This window comes from Myodes glareolus, chromosome 8 (genome assembly GCF_982192425.1).
Source record: "Myodes glareolus chromosome 8, mMyoGla1.1, whole genome shotgun sequence".
NCBI classification, from domain to species: domain Eukaryota; kingdom Metazoa; phylum Chordata; class Mammalia; order Rodentia; family Cricetidae; genus Myodes; species Myodes glareolus.
The window spans coordinates 9607552-9618093 of NC_142033.1; positions in this window are offsets into that span (position 1 = coordinate 9607552).

A 10542-nucleotide genomic window follows, 5' to 3' on the forward strand; every position below is an offset into this window, starting at 1 on the left:
TTGTCCTCGGACACAGAGGCCAACGCCTGTAATGAAAGGCAGACCAGCTGTGCTTGGCTGACGCTGTGCTGGGGAGGCTTCTTGTCCACAGGGGACAGGATTGCGGAGTCTGGAATGGTCAGGGGGAGTAACGGTTTGGGGTATAAACCGCGATCATCTCGCCTGAACTTGCACTGGCCCCTGATGTTCCCCCTTCCATCCACACCACTGTGCACATAGAAGCCTCACAGGGAACCAGGATGGACACTGTTTGCAATTGGACCTGCTGCGCTTGGTTGGGATGGAAAGGATCTCGGGTTTGCTCTTAGGTTGGTTTAGCATTGCTTCATTTTGGTAAAAAACATCTTTTTCAGGGAAAGGGGGTTAGGCTGTATGTGATCACGTTAGCCAGTGAAGCCAGCTACATTTTTCTCTTATGTTTGGGGAAGCCATGTTGGGGGCCCTTTCTCTGCACAGGATGATGGCCTTGGCTGATTGGAGCTTTGGGAACTGAAGCTGTATCGTTAGTTTCCTGGGCAGCTTACAAGGAGGAGGCAGAGGGCTCTGAGTAGAGGTTGAATCCTGCAGGCTGTAGCCAAACTTCCACGCATCCTTAGAGGGTTGGAGCCAGGGGAGGTCAGGGCAGCTCTCTAAGGTACGGGGTCCTGACTGTTGGCATGTCTGTTGTGCTGGGTGGTTCTGTGTGTCAACTTGACACAAGCTAGAGTCATCAGAGGAAGGAACCGCAGAAGAGGAAATGCCTCCTTGAGATCCAGCTGTAAGGCATTTTCTGATTTAGTGATCAATGGGGGAGGCCCAGACAACAGCCCTCTGTGTGATCAGGAAAGGAGTCTAGTAGCCGGAAGCGGAGCCAGAAACAAGAGAGTGAGCACATGGCTACAGCTGCTTTTTAAAGCAAATGAGACCACGCCCAAGTGGGCTGGTATCATAAAGGCTATTGGCTGAAGGAGCAAAAGGAGCTCCCCCAGAAGATTGCAACATTTCTGCAGTGGCTTCCCTTTAGCAGAGTGTTAGCAGAAAAACCATCTTGGGCAGGAGAAGCAGATAACTCTGCTAGGATGCTCCCAAAAGGGAGCAGAGCAGAACTCAGCTGTAGCAGCTCTCCAGGAGAAGAACAGGATCCCTATATCCTGCAGGGAGACCATCCCCCACAGCACCCCATCTCCAGGTAGCCTGGCTTCCCGATAGTCAGGACACCTTTCCTCCAGGGCTGAGCTGTCATATTGTAGCTCCAGACTCCAGAGCTGTCCTATAGCAGCTCTACTTCTCCAGAGCTGTCCTATCATAGCTCTGAGTATATCCTTGCTTCCCGATAAGTCAGGATATCCCAATACCACTACTGTACCACATTCCCATACAGGGTTACTGTCCAGGTAGTGAGATGTTTCTGTCATTTCTAAAGTTTTGGAAGTTGCTTACAATACACTTCCTGTTTACTTAGATAATATTATATCCTACTGGAGTCTTTGATAGAGTTGAAGAATAGATCGTTATAGCTTTCCTTAGTTATGATAAAAGATAATGTATATATAAATATTGTAACTCTAATTCCTGGCTGACAACTGTTTTGTTATATGTAATTTTACCATGTTAAGGTTAAAAGCCTTCTTTTTATTTAAATAGGAAAGGGGAGATGATGTGGAAAGTCCTTCTGTATATGTGTTGTTTTTATTGGTTAATGAATAAAGCTGTATTGGCCAGTGGCTTAGCAGAATAGAGCTAGGTGGGAAAACTAACTGAATGCTGGAAAAAGAAGGCGGAGTCAATGAGAAGCCATGTAACTGCCACAGGAGACAGACTCCTCTTCTAGAGCCCACTAAAACTTTGCTGGTAGTCCACAACCTCGTGTTGATGCACAGATTAATGAAAGTAGGTTAGTCTAGAATATAAGAGCTAGCTAGAAATATACTTAAGATATTGACCAAACAGTATTGCAAATAATATAGCTCTGTGTGATTATTTCAAGTCTAAGCAGCTGGGAACGAATGAGTGGCCTCTGCCAACAGGTACATATCTAAGCAGACAATGCTCAACAAAAGAATCTCAAATGGCTGAAATACACTTAAGGAAATGTTCATCATCCTTAGCCATCAGGAAAATGCAAATCAAAATGACTCTGAGATACCATCTTACACCTGTCAGAATGGCTAAGACTAAAAACAGCAATGATGGCTTATGCTGGAGAGTAAGGGGAACTCTCATCCATTGCTGGTGGGAATGCAAACTTGAACAACCACTCTGGAAATCAGTATGGTAGTCTCTCAGAAAACTGGGAATCACCCTACCTTAAGACTCAGCAATCCCACTCTTGGGCGTCTACCCAAAGGATGCTCAATCATACTACAAGGACATTTGTTCAACTATGTTCATAGCAGCACTATTTGTAATAACTATAGGCTTATATTCACACTTTATTTTTTGAGACACCATCTTGTTCTATAGCCCAGGACAGCTCTGAATTCTTGCTCTTCCTGCCCCAGCCTCCTGAGAGCTGGGTTCACAGCCTTCCCTATCATACTAAGGTTGTTTATATTTTGGGCTGATTAGGAGTGTAGCATCTGATGGATAGAGAACACCTCTAATGGAGAATCATACACTTAAAAAAAACCAGAAACACGCATCTAAAATTATTTTAAAAATACTGGCTCCTTCTTGAAATTATTTGAGTAAGCCTGAGTATCAGGTTGATAGATGGATGGGTGTCCAGGAGCTAGATCAGACCATGGTAACAGGAAAAATGTACCTCAGAGTCGCATGGGGTTGGCTGCCATACTGTTGGCTCTTTGACAGGGAAATTCTTCCTTCCAAAGCACCTGGAAGGCTGACCACTTCCTGCAACATTCTTCCTGCCTCATTTCTCAGAACTGAGCTGCTTGCCTCACTTTTGTAGCCTTGTGATGTTGTCTTGTGACCCCACCCCGTATGCCACAGATCCAGTGCCCGGTGATGGCGTGGTGTTCTTCCTCATAGGTACCCCCAAATCAGTGTGGTGCTCATGTGCTTTGTGCTCCCTGCACTGGTGCCCTGATACTTCTTGGGAGAGACTCTGTGGAATTCCTACTTCCTGGCTTCCATTCTCCGACACACCATTGCCCTCAACAGTACTTGGCTGGTCAACAGTGCTGTCCACATGTATGAACAGTGGCCTTATGACAAGTGCATCAGCCCTCGGCAGAACCCACTCGTCACTCAGGGGGCCATTGGCGAGTGGGGTGTTGAGAGTCAATGGGGAAATGGCAGTCAAGATGTTATTGACTTTGTGGGAGGGAAGGTTTTACAGCTATAAGAAAGAGTAGAGGGGTGTGGAGAAATTAAACTTTGGCCTTGGCATCCTAGCTCTTAAACAAGTCGGGCGAGTTCTCTGCTGTATGGCTTTCTTATCTGTTAGATGGGAAATAGCAATGCCTCCTCATGAGCATGCACACTGCTCAGGGTAGTTCTGGAGCGCAGAAGATGATCCATAAATGGTACAACAGTTTTCATCATGAAAATTCCCCACAGGAGAAGCAGCAATTGCTTTTCTCTAACAGTCCTGACTGCTCTAGGCTGGTCTATCCAATCATTTGTCAGGGGAAAAAAGTCTTCAGGCAGGCAATGGCAAGAAAGGGGGCTCATGGGACCACAAGCAGCTTAAAGCAAGGCCGGTGTAGAGTCCAAGTTAGGTTACATCCTGGGTCCTCCATTTGCACTCTGGGTAGGGTACTAGCTAACTCCTCAATATTTTATGTTCTTATCTGTGATAATACAACAAGTAGCCCTTCCCTCCTCCCTGGGTCACTGGAGGGTGAGGTGAGTTAGCATGAAATAGGCCTTCCATGGCACTGCCTTCATGCCAGCTGTATGGTCTTAGATGAGTTACTTGTCCCTCCTGTGCATGTCTGTGCTCGTTTTAAAACTGGGATAATCATGGCAGCTAGCTGAGAGGCAGGAAGGTGATCATTGTTACCACGGAGACCTCAGTGCTGTTCTCAGCGTGCAGTATGTGACCCGTGACTGTTAGCTGCACCTCTCCAGACGCAACTCAGCCTCTCGGTAAAGCTGTGCATCAAGCAGAGATCAAGCCAGAAAGGGAAGCTCTATCATTGAGGAGGGACTCTCTCTGTCCCTTGGTGCTGAGTTACTGTTACCGGTTCATCGATCATCCAATTGAGATCCTGGGGATCCTACGGTCTTGTCAACTTGTGTTGACAACAACCATCTGAGATGGAATAACCACAAAACTCTAGCTGTATAGTGACTAGGCGGGGGGCGGGGGGGAAGGGGCTTTGGACTGCAGAAGGAATTCTCTCCTCTCTGCTGCTTTTCCTTCTCTCTTTGTATCTTGAGTGGGCTAATGCATAGGAACCCCACCCAGTATCAGTTCTGGGCACAAATGGAAGTGGGGGACAGCATAGGCTACCATGTCTTCTAGAGGCACACATGGGTCAGGCAACCATGGCTGACCAGCATGGCTATGACAGGGGTTCTCAAGAGCTGGACACTGGCTTGAAGTCTACCCAGACCAACAAGTCTGGTATTTGAAGGCCCAGGTACAAAATAACAAAAACCAGTAACCATAATTAAACTCAATAATCATGAAATGATAAGTGAGGACTGAGGGGGGAGCCTGAGCTTCTCCACATGAAGAGCTGTCATTGCGTAAGCTTGTACTCCACGCCTATGCATCAGAGAAATGGAAGTGATGTCCTCAAGAAACACAAATGCTCACAGCAACATGATTCACAGAAACTAAAAAGAGGGAAAGACCCCAAATAACAATCAACTGACAGAGAGATGTGTACATGTTTTACATCCACATAATGCAATACTATTCATCAATAAAAAAGAACCAGGTTAAGCTATGTGCTGTGACCCAGATGAACCTTGGAAGCACTGTGCTAAGTGAAAGAAGTCAGTCACGAAAGACATACTTCATGATGTCATTTACATAAACTGTCCAAAACAGGACTGGAGAAATGGTTCTGCCGGTAAAACCACTAGACAGACACGGTGCACACAGACAACCTGAATTCAATTTGTGGACCCATACCAGATGGAGAGAATTGACTCCCTAAAGTTACCCTCTGACCTCCACATCGGTGCCATGGCACATATACAATCCCATCTCTCTGCACACACAAATACACACACAGTTACAAACAAAATGTCTATAGCTGTCTAAGGCAGTCAAATGTATAGAGAAAAAATAGGGCCAGTGGGGCTTGATAGGAGGTTGGTGGAACTAGGGAATGTGGGGAGGGCGGAGGAATGGGGCTGGGGATGGTTATTGAGGAATACTGAAAATGTTCAACTCTATGAAAATTCTTGAAATCATTGTATCTGGTTCTTTAGAAGCAGGAATTCTGTGGATGATAACTCAATGAAGCCCTTTCTTAAAGGAAATGAACTATTCGTTGGGAAATGAAAATTAAAACTAAAAGGAGACAGTGCTTCACTTTAGTTAGAATGGCCATTCTCAAAAAGACAAAAGATTAGTGCTGGCAGGAGCGAGAACCCTTGCACACTGTTGGGCGACTTCTCTCTCTCTCTCTCTCTCTCTCTCTCTCTCATTGTCTTCTTTTTTACTTTCTTTCTTTCTTTCTTTCTTTCTTTCTTTCTCTCTTATTTTTTCCATCCCCTTTCTCCTCCTCCTTCTGTAACTGAGTTTAGTCACTGTGTGTAGCCTGATTAATAAAAACCTAGAGTCAGATTTTGGGGTTCAACCTGAAGGTCAGAAAAGCAAAACAGTTAGCCACTGGCTCTCACCCCTACCTCAGTCCAAAATGGTGATCCTGCCTCCAGGAGTCTCAGAATGAGACTGTGAGAGCTGTCTCCTCCCATGTTCTAATCCTCTCTAGTGCTGGGGTTAAAGGCAGGCACCACTGGGATGAAAGGCCTGCACCGCCTGGTTTCTAGGACAAGCTACTGCGGCTTCTGCGATTAAAGGTGTGCGCTGCCACTGCCTGGTCTGTAAGGCTGACCAGTGGGGCTGATCTTCAAGCAAACGTATTTATTAAAATACAAATGAAATGCCATGACAATTATGGAAAACAATACAAAAGTGTTTTAAAAGCTAAAAAGCATAATTATCAAGTGATCAAGCGAGTCTACAAGTGTGTGTTTATCTAAAGGAAATGAAATAATCCCTGAGGAGACACCTGCACCCCCATGTTTATGGAAGCACTGTTCGCAGTAGCAAGACACTGAGTGGACATTCACCAATGGAGGGTTGTCACAGACAAAATGCTGCACGAGTGTGCAATGCACAGTGCTCGTCAGCCTGAATGGAGAAGGGGAACTGTCATATGCAGCAAACCTGAAGGCTTTGCTGTGGCACTTAGGGAAGAGCTCCAGGCACAAAAAGACAAAGACTGCAGCATCTTGTATATTTGTTGAGCCTCAAAATGTGGAACTCAAAGAAGCAGGGAGCAAAACTGGGTCACAGTGTACTAGAAGATGTAGGGTGCTGTGAGACAATGGCCTTCTACCCTGTAAAGATTTGTTACTTGTGTTGGTTTAATAAAACACTGATTGGCCAGTAGTTGGGCAGGAAGTATAAGTGGGGTGACCAGATAGGAGCATTTTGGGAAGAGGAAAGGCTCAGTCTGCAGTCATCACTCAGACATAGAGGAAGCAAGATGAGAATGCCTCACTGATAAAAAGTACCAAGCCACATGGCTAACACAGAAAAAATTTTGGGTTAATTTAAGATGTAAGAGTTAGTTAATATAATAAGAAAACCTGAGCTAATAGACTAACCAGTTTATAATTAATGTAAGTCTCTGTGTGCTTCTTTGGGACTGAACAGCTGTGGAATCAGGCAAGAAAGAAACCTCAGTCAACAGTAGGGAGGGCGAGAGGTACTGAAACACACACACACACATACATACACATACACACACATGCACACACACACACACACACACACACACACATACATGTCCCACCAGATAAAAGAAATCCATTAAAAACACACACTATGTTGTTGACACCATAATCACCATATTGTACAAATATTATAAAATATGGTGATTACAGGTGTCAACAACGTATTGTGTTCTTAAAATTGTTTGCAGTGTTTTTTTGTTTTTTGTTTTTTTAGCTTCTACCACGAAAACTAAGTATGGAGGGAATGTATAGGCTAATCAGCTCGGCTCGGTCATTCTACAAGGCACATATATTTTCAACATATGTTGTTATATGTGATATGTACGTTTTTGCTATTTAAAATAATTAGTAGAAGAAAGACAAAGAAAATCGAAAGAGCGAAGCTCTCAGGTCGTGAGGATTACTCTTTGGGAGCCGCGTGGAGGACAGCTGAGCGGAGACGAGATAATGTTCCACCGAGGATTGGATCTGTAAAGGCTCGGGTCTGCTCTCTCACATCACATCTCCCTCAGCTCTCTGAACATTTTCACGTCTCCCACCCAAGCTTGAAGGAAGTCTTCCTGTGCCCATTCCTGCCCACAGAGACTACTTTCCTTTCATGAACACATGTCGAAATAATGACCGATTGTCAGCCTCACGGCATCTACTTTGAGAGAGGCGGCCCCGAGGGAGCAGCAGCCTTTCTGCCCTCCACACTGGAAAGCTAATCTTGCTGCTGCTGAGCAACTGTTGGTATTTTCTGTCCAACTTAGCCTGTCTAGCAACAAAGTGGATGTTTCTGAGGACTGGAGCCAAGCCCTTTGCCCAAATGCACAGCCTTATACAAGGTAGACCCTAAACACTGACAGAACCTCTGTGCAGGCATCTGTGTTTGTGGCTGCTCAGTTAACAACATTCAGGGAACAGAGCCAGTCTAGATGTCCAGCAGCAGATGGATAAAGAAATGTGGTCCTTCAGGTTTTATCCTTAGTGCATGAATTGGCTTTTTGGAACCCATTCCCTATGGAGGGATACCTTGCTCAGTCTAGATACAGGGGGAAGGGGGTCTTGATCCTGCCTCAAAGTGATGACTCCCCAAGGAAGGCCTTGCGCCTCCCCGAGGAATAGATGGGGTGTGGAGTAGGGGGAAGGAGGGAAGCAGGAGGAGAGGAGGGGAGGGAGGGGAAACTAGGATTGGTATGTAAAATCAAAAAGGTTGTTTTAAAAAAAAGAAAAAGAAAAGAAATGTGGTTTATATACACAGTGAGATTTCGCGCAATGGCAAGGCAAGGTGAACTCATAGTCACAGGAAAATGACTGGAACCATGCATTATGATAAGCAAAATAGGCTAAGTTTAGAAAGACAAGTGCCACATATTTTATATGTAGAATCTAGATTTAAAATAACATGTGTGAACAGATGTGTGTTTATGTACATGTCATTCATAAAACTAGAAAGGGGATTTTGGGGGGGAGATTTTAAGGGAGGGAGGGAGGGAGAGAGAGAAAGGAGTGGGCAATTGAGGACTTTCAATAAGAAAACAAAGAGTAGACTAACTGGGGAAGGAGGGGGGACTAGCCGGGGCAAGGCAGAGGCTAGAAGAGAAGGCAGCGAGGGAGGGGAACCATTGAGAATGAAATAATGGCACATATGTATGAAGATGTTATGATGAAACCCACTATTCTGCACCCTTCGTCTTCCAGGGCAAGGCTTTCACAATTACTATCACACCTTTCCCTTCAACTACTCTGCCAGTGAATTTGGCTTAAATTTCAACCCAACCACCTGGTTCATTGACTTCATGTGCTTCCTGGGGCTTTCCACCAACCTCAAATGGGCCACCAAGCAGATGATCGAGGCCCGCAAAGCCAAGACAGGAGATGGCAGTGCCTGAAGCCTTCCGAATGCTGTCCACAGAGGCTACCATGACAACCAGCCAGCAGCTTTTATCTCTGCAGTTCTCTTGCTCATTGGCTTGTAGGAAGGGTTAGGAGGGGGAGGGGTGAAATATATATGACCTGGGAAATTTTGTCTCAGACAGTGTCAACTACAACTATCAGTGCTGTGGGACAATAGTCTGTACCCTGTCACTTGTATTTTAAATAAACGCTGATTGGCCAGTATCCAGTCAGAAATAAAAGGCAGGGCAATGAGAATTCTGGGAAGAGGGGAGTTTCAGTCTGCAGTTGTTACCCAGACAGAGAGGAAGCCAGACACAGAGCAACAAGATGTGACTGCCTCTCCAAAAAAGGTATCAAGCCATGCTGCTAACACAGATAAGAATTATGGGCTAATATAAGCTATAAGAGTTAATAAGAGCCTGAGATTCTAGGCCAATCAGTTTATAATTAATGTAGACCTCTGTGTGATTTCTTTGGGACTTAATGACTGCAGGAACCAAGTAGAACAGAAAACCTCAGACGACATATCGACAAAAGATATGAGTCAACATTAAAACTATGTTTCACTGTTAGAATGTGGATGTGTGATTCAGTCACTGGGGCTGTATCATCAAATACACAGTGTTATGTATATGTGCCCATACATGCTAACCAGGGCAGAATGAACATGGAATTGTGTTCGTGTGACCCTGGAGAGCATTTGATTTCCTTCTCGCTCGTGAACACAGCATTACTCTAATCACACTGTCTGAAGGAGCAGAGAAGCAGGACGAGGCCTCATCGGTGAGTGACAGCAGGGCTCCTGGCTTACAATTTACCGCGCTGTGTATGGTAAAAGAAAGGTAAAAGGGAAAGATGGAGAAAATGGTTCTCAAAGCTGGGCGTGGCGGCACACACCTTTAATCCCAGCACTCAGGAGGCAGAGGCAGGCGGATCTCGGTGGCTTTGAGGCCAGGACAGCAAGGATAACCAGGACAGCCAGGGCAGTCAGGACTGTTACACAGAGAAACCCTGTCTTGAGAAACCGAAAGAAAGAAAGGAAAAGGAGATGCGTCTGTAGTATAAGTGCTGTTCCACTGTCTTTGCCTTAAAAGAGATTGTGTTTGGGGCCAGTGAAGTGGCCCAGAGGGTAAGAGGGTAAAGCACTTGCTGAGTCTGATCTTGGGATTCACATGGTGAAATGAGAGAACTGAATCCCACAGACTGACCTCTGACCTGCTCATATGCAACATGGTACGAGCACATGTGAGTGCATGTGTGAACTTGTGCCCCCACATGTGTGCACGTGCACACGCACACACACACAAACACATACACACACACAGTCACTTGTGTGCACACACAGTAAATAAGCATAACCTTAAAATGTTTATAAAGGGTATGTATTCACAGCTCAGCCCACGCTATAAATCAATGCCTATTTAGATGTTTGATTTCCTCTTTGCTGTTGCCATTTGAAAGGTGTATAACTCAGACATGCCAGGCATCAAATTAAACACAAATTAAGCCTTCATTCTGCTGTTTATACACCTAATTTGTATTCTAATTGATCTCAGCCACGGATGCATGTTACTTTAGCTACTTCTACTAAATAAGTGTATTAATTTTCCACACCAGGCCATCACCACTTAATAACCAACGGTTCATCTGGAACTCTGTGTCTACTAGTGTGTCATGTGCATGTAGCCATCATTGATTTTGCCGCAAAATATAAAGTGATCATTATGTAGCTTCTAGATGAGAACAATTTTGTATGCTAATTTGCCTTGTAAAGAGCGTGTTGAATCGATGGGA